The sequence below is a fragment of the Chamaea fasciata genome, unplaced genomic scaffold (genome assembly GCF_029207755.1).
Source record: "Chamaea fasciata isolate MVZ Bird 193981 ecotype frontalis unplaced genomic scaffold, bChaFas1.0.hap1 SCAF_1, whole genome shotgun sequence".
In the NCBI taxonomy this organism is placed as follows: Eukaryota; Metazoa; Chordata; class Aves; order Passeriformes; family Sylviidae; genus Chamaea; species Chamaea fasciata.
In genome coordinates, this window is record NW_027094086.1 from 43,137,373 (window position 1) to 43,149,719 (window position 12,347).

Below are 12,347 nucleotides of genomic sequence, written 5' to 3' on the forward strand. Positions count from 1 at the left end.
AAATATAATTTTAAACAAACATTTGAGTGCTTTGCCAAATGCAGTTAGAATGCTGAACATAGGTCTCAACAAGAAACTGTTTTCTATTTCTTACCGTGATAACATATTTTGACACACTGTTATGGTACCAAGTCAGCCATATCATCTTTAACACATTACAACCAAGAAAGAAGTCAGCCTGCTGCACTAAAATTCATGAATAACAATCACCTTTGAGTGGTATTTGTGAAAATCAGCAACACCCATTTTTATATGAAAAGTACAATGCCTCTATTTCTCAAGAAGCTTTTCACTTGTATGTCTCCAAGGAAGCTCAAGGCAGGAGTTAGGCAGCCAGTGAAGAGGCCAGGTGCACAGAATTCAGACAGATGTTTTGCCCATGTGTGGAGCAGGCAGAATTACATGTGAGATGCCCATTAAGTGCCCCAGTGTGTGAGCATGCCTGAGGAGTACAGGACCTCACTGAGGCACCACAAAATCTCCTGCAGACTGCTGTGGCTTTGTCCAGAAGGTTTGTAAAGCCACATCTATCTTCCCCTGAATAGATCCTTTTGGTGTTTGCTTTTTACTATTTTTAGTGTACGGTTTCACTTTTACATAACTTCTATCTTGTTACGCATTGCATTGTTACAGCTACAGGACTGAATATTTCCTTGCTGTTCCTGCAGTTACTTTTGTCTTTCCAATTTTTGGACTTCATCTGAATTGTTCCTTTGAGTGTTTGTGGTAATAGATCTTTGTCCAGTTGATAGTTTCCCCTCAAATTCAGACACTAAAGCAGCAGCTGTTCTAGAAACGACCGAATGTAGTGCTGTGATTGTTACACATTTGTGGAATTCTTAGAACCACAGAATGGTTTGTGTTGAAGGGAGCCTTGAAGATCATCTAGTGCCAACCCCTCTGCCATGGGCAGGGACATCTTTCACTAGACCAGGTTGCTCAGAGCTCCATCCAACCTGGCTTTGAACACCTCCAGAGATGGGGCATCCACAGCTTCTCTGGGTAACCTGTTCCAGTGTCTCACCACCCCCACAGTAAAGAATTTCTTCATAATATCCAATTTAAACCTATCCTCTGTCAGTTTAAAGCAATTTCCCCTTGTCCTACTTGTCCTACTGCTTATTATTTGGCAGATGAGACCAACTCCCACCTGGCTACAGCCTCCTTCCAGGTAATTGCAGACAGTCATAAGGTCCCCTCTGAACCTCCTTTTCTCCAGGCTAAACAGTCCCAGTCCCTTCAGCTACTCGGCACAGGACTTGAACTCCAGACCCTTCACCAGCTTCTTTGCCTTTCCCTGGACACATTCCAGCCCCTCAGCTCTTCCGTCCCTCCTTTTGCCACCTCCAGCCCCGAGGAGGGTCCCCGGGGAGCGGGGACGGGCGGGCAGGGGCAGGAGAAGGGGCAGGGAAGGGGCAGGAGAAAGGGCATAGAGGAGCCAGGGAAGGGGTTCCCGGCGCCGACGCTTTGCCCTTGTCACCAGGAGAGGGAGCAGGTCCCTGCACATCCCCCCGGGCTTTTGTTCCACCTCTTCACAGCATCGCAGAGCTCCACCGTGAGCTTCTAAACTGCGGGGTCGGAGGAGTGTTTCGCTTCAGACTTTCTCACACAGGCACACAAGCGGCTTTTACGCAGTTTTCCATGGCTGTACAGCTTTGCACCTGTGAGTCATTAGACACAGTCCTGCCACCCTCACTCATAATCACGAGTTTCACAAAGAATTTCCCTGGAACCTGGGTGTTTCCTTAAAAAAAAAAAAAAAAAAAAAAAAAAAAAAAAAAAAAAAAAAAGAGAGAGAGAGAGAGAGAGAGAGAGAGAGAAAATTCTTGGAATAAAGAAGACAGGAGTAGGCTGTCCAGGGCATGCGAAGGAGAAGTGTTACACATCTTTAGTTTCAGCAAGTGAAAGATGATGTACTCAATTCAGGAATGAAAGAAAAAAAGAGAAACCGGAATGCATTTGCAAGACTGTGGAAAAAACAGCACCCTGTAAGAGGGAATAAATAAGATTTTTCAATGAAATTATGAAGACATCTGGGTTAAAATAATACAGCAATAAATACCTATGCTGCTTTCTGCAGTAGCAAAAGCCATGTTGTATGACTCCATCTGAATACAGCTTTACACATTGCACAATATATTATTTTCCTTTTGGATGTGAGGGTTATAAAGTTTTCTTTTCCAGCTTCTAATGCAAATAAAATTGCACAGAAGACACATCTCGGAAATGGAAGATGTTATGGCTGGCAGTGCTCCCACATGTGCAGGCAGGCCTGTGGTCACTCTGGTCAAGTAATGCTTCATCACACACTGCAAAATAATATTGGGAGAGACACTAAGGACCACTTGAACTCAGACAACTTCATGAGCCCACAATGTTGTTACCTGCCTGGGGGAGTAAGTTGTCTCTGTGTTGCCTATGTGCCATGTAAAAGCCTGTGTTTACATGGTTACCATTTCTTTTAGGCTCATGATCAGTTAAATAAGCTGGAAGATGCTGGTGTTATCATGCATCTTTTATATCTTGTGACAGAGATAATTTCAGCTGCAAGCACAGACTATGACTAGGAGTCAAGAGGAGGCAGCTCCACTCCTACCTTTAGTGCTCTTGGGAAACTCATGCCAACACCAAGAAACTGCAGGAGCAGCTCCAGCACTGTTACATGGCCACCCTCACTCAGGAGTGTGGTGTTCTTTAAAAACCAGCTGTTTTCCACAGCAAACCATGAAGTGGGACCACCTGATGTCCCAGGCCACCTCAGACAAGTTAGACAGCTCTGCAAAAGCAGAGGCCTCCACCTCTTTGCTGTGATTTTCTATCAATATATTGCCAGTTTTTGGTTATGCCTCCGTGCATGGACTTGCATCTTCAGAAACCTTGTCTGTGCAAGATCTGCCAAACCTAGCAATTGTGAGGATGTCTGCAAAGCTTTTTGCAGGGTGGCAATGCCCTGAGCTGAATGAAGATAATATTGTAGGTGCCATGCCTGTAGAAATAAAAGGAACTTCAAGAAATGCCATGAGTCAATCCCAGTGCTTAGAAACCAGAGATAAACAAAAAGCAAAGTGACTGCTACTGAAATAGATGTTCATGTAAGGATTGTTTAAAGGAAGGCTTTGGATTTTCTTCTTTACAAACTTAAAACTGGTAGAGAGTTTAAGTGGTGGTCCTCACCCTGCCATTTCTGCTTGCATCTGCATCCCATGTCCATCCATCTGACTTCCCAGTTTCACAGAAAGCTGTGCCTGGGGATGAGAGAAGAAAACCATTCTTGAGTGCCAGCTGCACTTCCCGAGCAAACTGGTGACAAAGTCCCCCATGCCAATGCTCAGCTCCTCACTGCAGTGCCCTTTCCTCCTGTGAAAGACAGGATGGCAAGGGCAGGGGCTGCACACATCTTTCCTAAAATCAGCAATTGGCTTAATTTCCTGGTTTAATGCTGCTGTTGGGAAGGAAAATCAAAGCTGGGTATTAAAGAAGTGTCAGCAAGCAAATGTGTTAAATGGTGCCCTAAGTCTGTGAATGCAGTGGGTGAGAGCAGAACCTGTTTATAAACTGCAGTGACTGTGCTGCCTGGAGATGACTTCATGCCTGAAGCACTCCTGTAACCTTTTTCAATCGATGCTTTTCCTTTTCTCTCACATAAATGTCACATAAGGACACACACTGCATTACATGAATGTCAGAGATAACTGCCCAGCTATTGTGCTTCCTTTTATTTCCCTTTTCCCTTAAAAGTGAGGCTTTCCTTTTTTCTGCGCGTAAACAAAAATGGGATTTGATGGCAAAAATCTAATCATCAATCAAGTCTTCCTTCATCAGTAAAATTTTCAGAAGAGATGATAAGCAGACAGAAAAGTACAGCTTTTTGCTGTGATGATCACAGAGGAGTATAATGAAGATTAATCATCACTTTATCAAACTAAATCAATTTTTTAAAGCACCTCAATTAAATAACAACTTAGATTCTGTAGAAGTGGCTGAGCCAAAGACATGCCATTGGGATGTGGTGGCGTCTTCTCTTCCTTGAAAGACCCTGTCTTCTCCTTTCTCACCCATGCCCATGCCTGCCTGGCTCTGCTGCATCACATTACAGCTGCTCTACGCCCTCTGCCCCTCCAGATCTCTACTGTCTTTATTCCACTCCCTGGGCATCCTTCTGCCATGTTCCCACATCCCAGCAGCCAAGGCACCCAGCATCTAAGCCCTCTCATGAACTCAAATATTTATTGGTGCTAGCAGCTAAAAATCTACCCTGGTTTAAGAAGATGGATTGATTCTGAAGCTCTGAATTTCAAGGCCATAAAATCTTTCTGCACCAGTAAGACTGAACATCATTCACATGTAGCTTGGTGGAGCTCAGATACCATTTTTTTTTTTCTTGAGGCCTCTGTTTGCCCACCATTAAGGAGCAGAAAGACTCTTGCTTGCCCTTTGCTTGTCCCCAAGCATCTGCTGTGACCCTGCCAGGGCAGGAGTCCAGAGGGAAGCCTTAGTGGCTCTTCCTGTGCTCTCCCCACCAAAGCCCATGGGATATCTTCCTGAAATAAATATCTTTCTTCTACTGGTGGGATATTTCAGTCTGCTTGCTCCTGCTTTGCTCTGAAATAATTTCTCCAGCAACAGCTCAGCCTGGAAGTATTTGGAGATATGCCTGACTGAAAACTGACTAAAAAAAGAGCAGATTTGGGCCCTAATGCTTTTTTTACATCTAATAGATCTTTTCATTAATTCATATTTCTCTCTCTGTCTCTGATCATATACTACAATAGAACACTTGGAAAATAAAAAAGCATAAGGTGCTCTGAGGGATTTCTAGGCCTCCTGACATGGCCGTTTTCAAGATAATGTTAGGAGACAATAGGAAGCATAACCATTAACTACCTAGTAGTGATGTCAGACCTTCTGTTCTCTTGGGTTAATATATGATTCAATCAGCACAAATGGAGGTCTTCAATATGCCTGTTTACTGGGATTAAATTCTGGATACATTTTGACATCCATACAGACTTCAAACAAATCCAGTGATCTACATGCATAATATGGTAATTGCGATAGACTGAAATTGAAAAAGATACTGGTAATTACATGTGGTTAAAATGGTTAATGCTGATGACCTGATAGTTATTTATTATTAGTTGTTTTATTAATTTTATTGCTGTTAATCAGTGAAATTGTGCAATGCTAATGACAGAACTCCTCCTGGCTTAAATCTTACCTCTGCCTTATCTTAAGATACATAGAGAAAGTAAAAATGAAATGTATGGTGTTTTACATTGCAAATGTAGCACAGCTGGCTGGCATTTTTGGCATGATATATGTGCAGATACAGCACAAACCAGCCAAAATCAGCACAAAGCCCAGGGTTGCATACATTGCAGACAAACAATGAACCATCACTTTACACCATGACTCCAAAGCCCCTGAAAATTACTGTGTTTCATCCTACAGTTTCCTTTCTTTAGCCTACCCTTTCTTAAAATACAGTCTATTAAATGGGCACTGATTTCTATTAGCAGCACTCCAGAAAGCGACAGAAAAGCTGCACCCTGTGCAAATTTGCTTTGTTTTACTGCTGTTTTGAGCTATATCAAAATATGGTTCGTGTCTGAGCACCAAAATATGGTGCTGGAAGACTGCAGCCAGAGAGCCTGCCTGGAGCTCCCTTGGCTCTGACCAGCTGGACCCCTAGCACAGGCTGAGGAAGCCATTCACTCCAGTCTGTCTTTGCTGCTTTGGCTAATTGTGGTGGGGGTACTTGTCAACAGCACTGAAAGAAAGAGCATCAATGCATTTTCCTAGGCGAGTGACGTACAGCCAGACAACAAGTTGTGGTCACTTTTGACACAACTCCAGTGACCTGGAGTCTAAAGGTTAACGCACCCTATTACCAGCCCACATCTGACCACTGCCCTGTGAGCAAGGGGAAAGCAGATGTCTCATTAGCTGCCATCCTTAAGTGGCTTTTGTCATCATGTCAACTTTGAAATAATACACACTGGGCAGGGACACACATACACACACCCCCACACCCACCAATGGCCAAATGAGCTGCCAGGCAGTTTAAATGCACTAAGGGAAGACACCAGTGTTTAGAAAAAGCCAAGTGCAAAAATGCATAAAAATATTTTTTTTTCAGCTTTGTGGACAATGAGGGGGTAAGGCTTGCACTCAGTTATCACAAATTACTGTGATACTTTACAGTGCCTCGTGCTTCCACTAAGTGTAGACTAAGGCAGGCAAGCTGCAGAAAAATTTGGGGCAATGCTCTACACCCACAAATTTTAAGTTGTATAGTTAGTGTGAAGCCTATCTGACAAGTAACCTGTCCTCTCTACCAAAATCTAATTTAACTGATACTTTAGAAATGTGGATGTCCCTACAAATGTCTCACTCGGCTGCTTAGAAAATATTCTTCATATCGCTGAAAATCACTCTTTTAAACCAAGGCAATAATTTACTGGGGCTGAGATACGTTTCTTTTCTGTCAATAAGGAAGGCAGGTGAAGCAGAAGCTGGCACTGAGCTGGTCTCAGGCTCCCCTGGTGCCACAAGTATTCCAAAGCTGAAGAGACCCACGGCCAGCCCGTGACAGAGCAGCCAGGGCACAACAAGGGCTGGTGGGTCTATCACAGGAGTGGACAAGCTGGAGGATGAGAGCAACCACAGCATGAGCTGTGCCCTCAGCAGTGGGATACAGGCCCACAGGGTCTGTCCATGGTGGACAGAACCAGATCCACTTTACAACACCAGACAGGGGAAGTGGAGAGCCTGGCTTGGAGTCCAGCTGAGGAGATCTGGGCACCTGCTCTGGCCTTTGCCAAATTCTTTCCCCTACAGAAAATGCTGTGGTCATGCTGTTGTGTATGATGCTGAGGTTCACAGTAGTTGGGCCAGTTGTTCTTGTGGCTCCAGAGAGGGAGTGGCTATGTGCGCTCTGGGAGGAAAAACTATCAGGAAGGAAGGAAATTAATGATGGAGTTGTTCTGGGATCAGATTTAACGCTGCCCTGCCCTGGTAGAAGTGCAATGCAGGAGGTAGAGCAGCCCAGTGTTGACACCAGACTGGGAGGCCCTGCCAACAGGGATATTATGTGAAGGCATAATGCATGAGCATGAGGACCAGCGGGGTAGAAATGGAAAATCATGTGACAGCAAAGGGACAGTCTCTGTGTTTCAGGATTAATCATGGAAATGTCTTTGAGTTCATCAGCTGTGAATGACAGAGGTGGAGTAAGTCTTGGTTTTATTAGTCACAAGGTGACAATGAGCCATTGAGATGTGTTGGCTGTGAAGATAAAAAGGATGACCACAAAATCTATTAAGCAGGGTACTTCCTACAGAGAGCAAGGCCTATTAATGCTATCACAGAAATCTCTGGAGAGATCTCATCCCTGCTGCCTTACACCAGTCACTCTCAGTCAGGAAAGACATGGCCAGCCTGGAGCAGAGTCAAAGGTGATGGCTGGAGGCAGTCACTCTCCTGTGAGGGAATATGCTCAAGAGTAATTAGCTCAGCAGAAGACTGTAGAGCTTATACTATTGCTCTTCATAAGTAATTCAGAAGAGTTAGTAGCAGGAAAGGAAATGGGCCATTTATATTAAGCTAAAGAGCAGTTTTGGCACAAGAATGAGTGGTGTGAGAGGCTGTGGGGATCCCACTGTGCCAGCAAGGAAGCTGAAGGAAGTGAAAAATACTATTAACCTTCCTGGCCGTCCTTGGCTGTGGGCTGAGTACGCCAGTCCAGCGGCAGGGGACCTGGTGGGCTTTAAAAGGGGACTTAAGAGGTTAATGACAAGTTCATTGGAAGAGAGAATTCAGTTCTGGGTGGCTAGGAGCTTTGGGCTGGGGGAATTAATGGGTAATACAAGCTGATGTTTGCTTTCCTAATAACATATGGCTATTGTGACATGCCAAGGAGTTTGGGGTATTGCAAAGGGTGAAATCAGTTTGGTCTGTACTGAAAAATGAGGTTACAAAGCTGAAGAAGGAGCTGCCAGTAAGCACAGAGTCTTCTTGTTTGAGCCTGGGTCTTCTCCCCCTGTGCCTAGTGAATGAATTTTTGAAAGGCTGGGGGAAATGCAAATGGCAAAATAAGCATATATGTTGAGATCAAGGAAGAAAAGTTCTTTATTTGCATTTTCAAGTTTAAAGTTACTGTGACCAAAGTGCACTTTAGCTATTGGTAGCCTCAGGCATACAGAGGCTTGAATTCTTTCATCTTTCCTGTCAGAAACTACCTGGACAGGATCTTTACTGGAAGAGGAAAAGATCTGTTGTAGAATAGCAGAGGACGACATATACTCTGCACACCTGTGTGCTCTCTACAGATGTATACACTTCCAGTCTCCAGGAGAGCCATTCCTTTTCCCTCTTTTGCTGGCAAAGTCCTCATTAGCACCAAAGTTGAGGTGTGTTTATGGTGGGGAGTTTTGTACCTCTCCAAGCTGTAGAGATCTGAAACTGCCAAGCTGTTAAAAGGTGAGCCCAGGTGTCCCTGTGCCCTTTTTGACTGATATTCTAATATCTTTTGAATGTCTTCTTAGCTTTTTTTGGAGGCAATACCTGTACTTATGGAAGTGCCCTCCAGAGTAAGCATCAAATATATTGGTTTTTTTCAAGCTTTCACCATTACACACAAAATACCCTTCAGGATTATAAAGATTGCTTATCCTAAATCCACACAGCTCCCTTGAGCTGCCAAAAGCCTCTGTGGCAGAAGGAAAGGCATTCCCTCTACCAACAGCACAGCCTCCATGTTGCAGTCCAGTGCTTGTTTTCAAAAGTTTGGTGTTTGCTGCCATGGAGGTGGTGCAAGACACACGCAGACATCTTTTCTCTGTGTTAATGGAGAGGTTCTTTTTGCCTTTGATTGGCCTGTGAAAGTGCAGGTTCACTGACTGGATCTGCTGTGACCTGCTATGACTGCATTATGGTTCATATCACTCTGTGGGAAGCAGAGATCCCAAGTAGCAAAAGCTACCTCAGGGAAAAAAAAACTAAATCAGACACATCCTGGTAATGACCCCCTACCCCACTTGTCACACATTCATTTTTACAACAGAAAATTAAAAGTCCAAGAGCAAGACCGAGTGTAAAACTTCGTGGCATTAAATCAGGGAAGGCAGTAACCATCCTGGCATCTCTGGCTGCCATCTGAAAGCAAATACTTGCCCTTGCTTAACACTGCTAGCCTGAATGCAAGATGTCAGTATTGAAGATTAGCTTGGTATGTTGGCACAGAAAACGTTCTGACACAGGAAGACAGGGTGGGAGAGTGACAGCAGGTGATCAAGGACAATCCGCCCTGGTGAATAAGCATTAAAGGCTGACGGAGAAGCATGGACTTGGGAGGGGTGGGGGAGGAAGGAGCTTGAAGAAACACTGATTGAGGTCAAGAAGATTTTCCTTTCAAAAGGAGAGAGACAGAGGAACATTAAACAGGTAATGAGAAAGTAAATGGAGGAAAGCTACTGCACAGTACAGCTGCATGATAATCAGGAGAGGTTATACATGTATTCCCTAGCTATTCACACTGATCAGCCCAGGGACTTGGATCATGATGATATCTGAGCATACAACAATAAAAGAAGATTTCCCAGGTGATTGTAGGCATGATCCAAAATGAACTACCTGCAGCTCTGCGGCCGTGTATACCAAATAAGATACCCAGGAGTTCAAAGGCATATCCTGGACCCTGTCTGCCTCTGTTCTTTGGGAAGCTGAGGGAATGCATTTAAAGAGTATAATCTTGTGAAAATTGAGGTCTATAGAGCTTTCCTTTTTTTGTGGACAAATAACTTCCACTGAGATCAGTAGAACCCACTCTTAAGTGGTCTGGATTGAATACCTTTAAAACAAGCGAGAGTTCTTAGTCCTTCTGTTTGCTTCAGCTATGCTTTTTTCTCCATTATTTCTGAGCTAAGAAAACAAGATCTCTATTATCTCAGGTCTGGAGAGAAATGATATTTCTATCAGTTTCAAAAATGGAATCAGTTTTTTAGTATTACGAATAAAAAACCCCCAAACCTTGTAAGCTATACTTCCTAATTACTACTTTTTGGATTAGGCAGGAGTAAGATACACTTGTTAAAGCCACTGTTTGTGTAAGAAACCTCCCAGTGCTTCAATGTGAAAGTAGGTTGCCGTAGAATATCTGCCTGCATCCTCTCATCTGCACCATCATAGTACAGCAGAGCCTGGCAAATTAAATTTACCTGAGTGTTCTGTTTTCTCCCAAAAAGGAGAGAAATTTGTTTGCCTCTTGCCCTGGGCTTTCTCATGTTGTTCAGAAAGCTCCTGTGCACCAGCACAGTCTGGGTGAGAGCGTTGTGAAGGTGGGCCAGCTGCCAGGCAAGCTGCCTCCAGCCCTGCTGCTCTCATTCCTGAGCTGTCAGCTCTGCTCTTCCAGGGGAGCGGAGCTGTCGGGGGCAGCCGCAGCCGCACCACTGCATTGTCCCTGTGTAATCACAGCACACCCCGCTCGCAGGCTGCTGGGAGCACCCTATTAAACGAATGCCACTCGTGGCTTTTCCTGCCAATCTGTGGTAATGCACCCCACACCCCCAGCAGGTGCCTCCAAACAGGGAAACAGTTGCAGGTTACCTTTAGACATTTTAGGAAGTTTAACTGTAAAGTACTGTGTTTTTCTCATTGTAATTGGCTCAGTGCCAGCACAGGAGCATGGACTGGCCTCCAAGAGTGTAACTCAAAGCCTGTTGTTCATTTCGTTGGGCCAAGAGCCAAAAAGCCCACCTAAACTGTTAAGTACTAAAGAGAGAGAACAAAGAAGTTCCAGGCTCTTCGAGGTGTTGTAGCATGTAGGAGACTTGTTTCTATACTGTGCTCGGCTTTGCCTTTGTTTTTGTATTATTTTCGTTCTTTATTAAAACCTTTTTGGTTTTTCAAGACACACTCGATCGGTAATTGATTTTTGCCACTTCTCTGCCGGGCTGGACCCTCAGAGGTATGGGTTAAACCATACCAGTGTGGAACCCTACTCCACCTTAAACCTGCGCCTTTCTGAAGCGCCGGTGCTGGTTTGGCTGGATCAATCCCTGCTGCTGTTAGTGGTGCAGGTGGAAGGGTGGGAAAGAGCCTGAAGCTGATCCAGAAGAAGGTCTGCAATGATAGTGCTTTTCCTGTCTATGTGATGTGGGAATTGTAAGGACGCCAGCAATTCTGCTCCTTTTCTACATCTTCTAGCGAAAGAGACTTCTGCTTTCTGTTCCAGTTGAAATGCTTCCACTGGTTTCTCTTAGTTCCACCTGAAAAAGAGGCTTTAGATCAGAGCCTTTGGGCAGCTGATTTCATGGACATGTTACTGATCTCTGGAGCCATAGTTCACCAGTGGCTACCCAAGGAAGGTTCCAATGGAATGTCATCTGTGAAAGGTGGACTCGACCTGAAAATATATCTCAGATTCAAATATCAGAGTTATCTGAAATGGTTTAACTTCCTCGACAGATACTATGGGATGGTCAAGAAAAAGCCATGTGGGAGGCAGTAGCCAGGGAGTTCTGAACCCTCAGAGCCTTTCTCAATTCTCCACCTTCTCTACTTTAGTAGACCCTTGTCCAGCTGCTGCCACCTGCCCATGACATTAAAATGACTCCAGTCATACCAACCACGGTTCAATCTGGGAATACTTGTATTTCGACAGCCGTGCCTCATATCAGGGAGTGGGTGCAGATTAGCATGAATCCAACAAGGGCCTCACATCTCCTGGAGATTTTCTAGGACTGAAAACTCCTAATAGGATAAGCTGCACACACTTCACTGTTCCTCTGCATTATTGTAACACAGAGCACTATGACCAGACTGGAGGATCTGCTTCATATACTGTACAGAACCCCAGCCCACAATATTTCTATTCAAAGTCCGCTATGTGGGACTATGTCTCAAACATAAAATCAGGCTGATAATATTTCTGGCTAGTACAATTACGATTCAAAGGATACTAATTTTTTTTTTTTTTTTTGCATTAGTTTAGAAAAAAAAATTAATCCAACTAGAAGAATGATATGTCCTACCTTGAAGAAAGGAATCTCTGATTAACTTTTAGCATATATAAACCCCTGTCAGTTTCTGATAAGAGTCACTATACTTCACACAGAAATCACTGCTGAAAATCAGAAGACCAAATTACTTTTCCATGTCGAGGTAATAAGTGCATTTCATGACGGGCAGAAAAGCCTGTTAGGACATTTCTGGTTCTGGGAATTTGCAGGCTAAGGAACTAGCAGAGGCATAAAATGAAGACTCTTTGCTAGGATAAAGAACTTAAGTTACTTTTACCAATATGCAATGTGATGGACTCAGCAGCTGCGTTACTTGGGATTGGATTC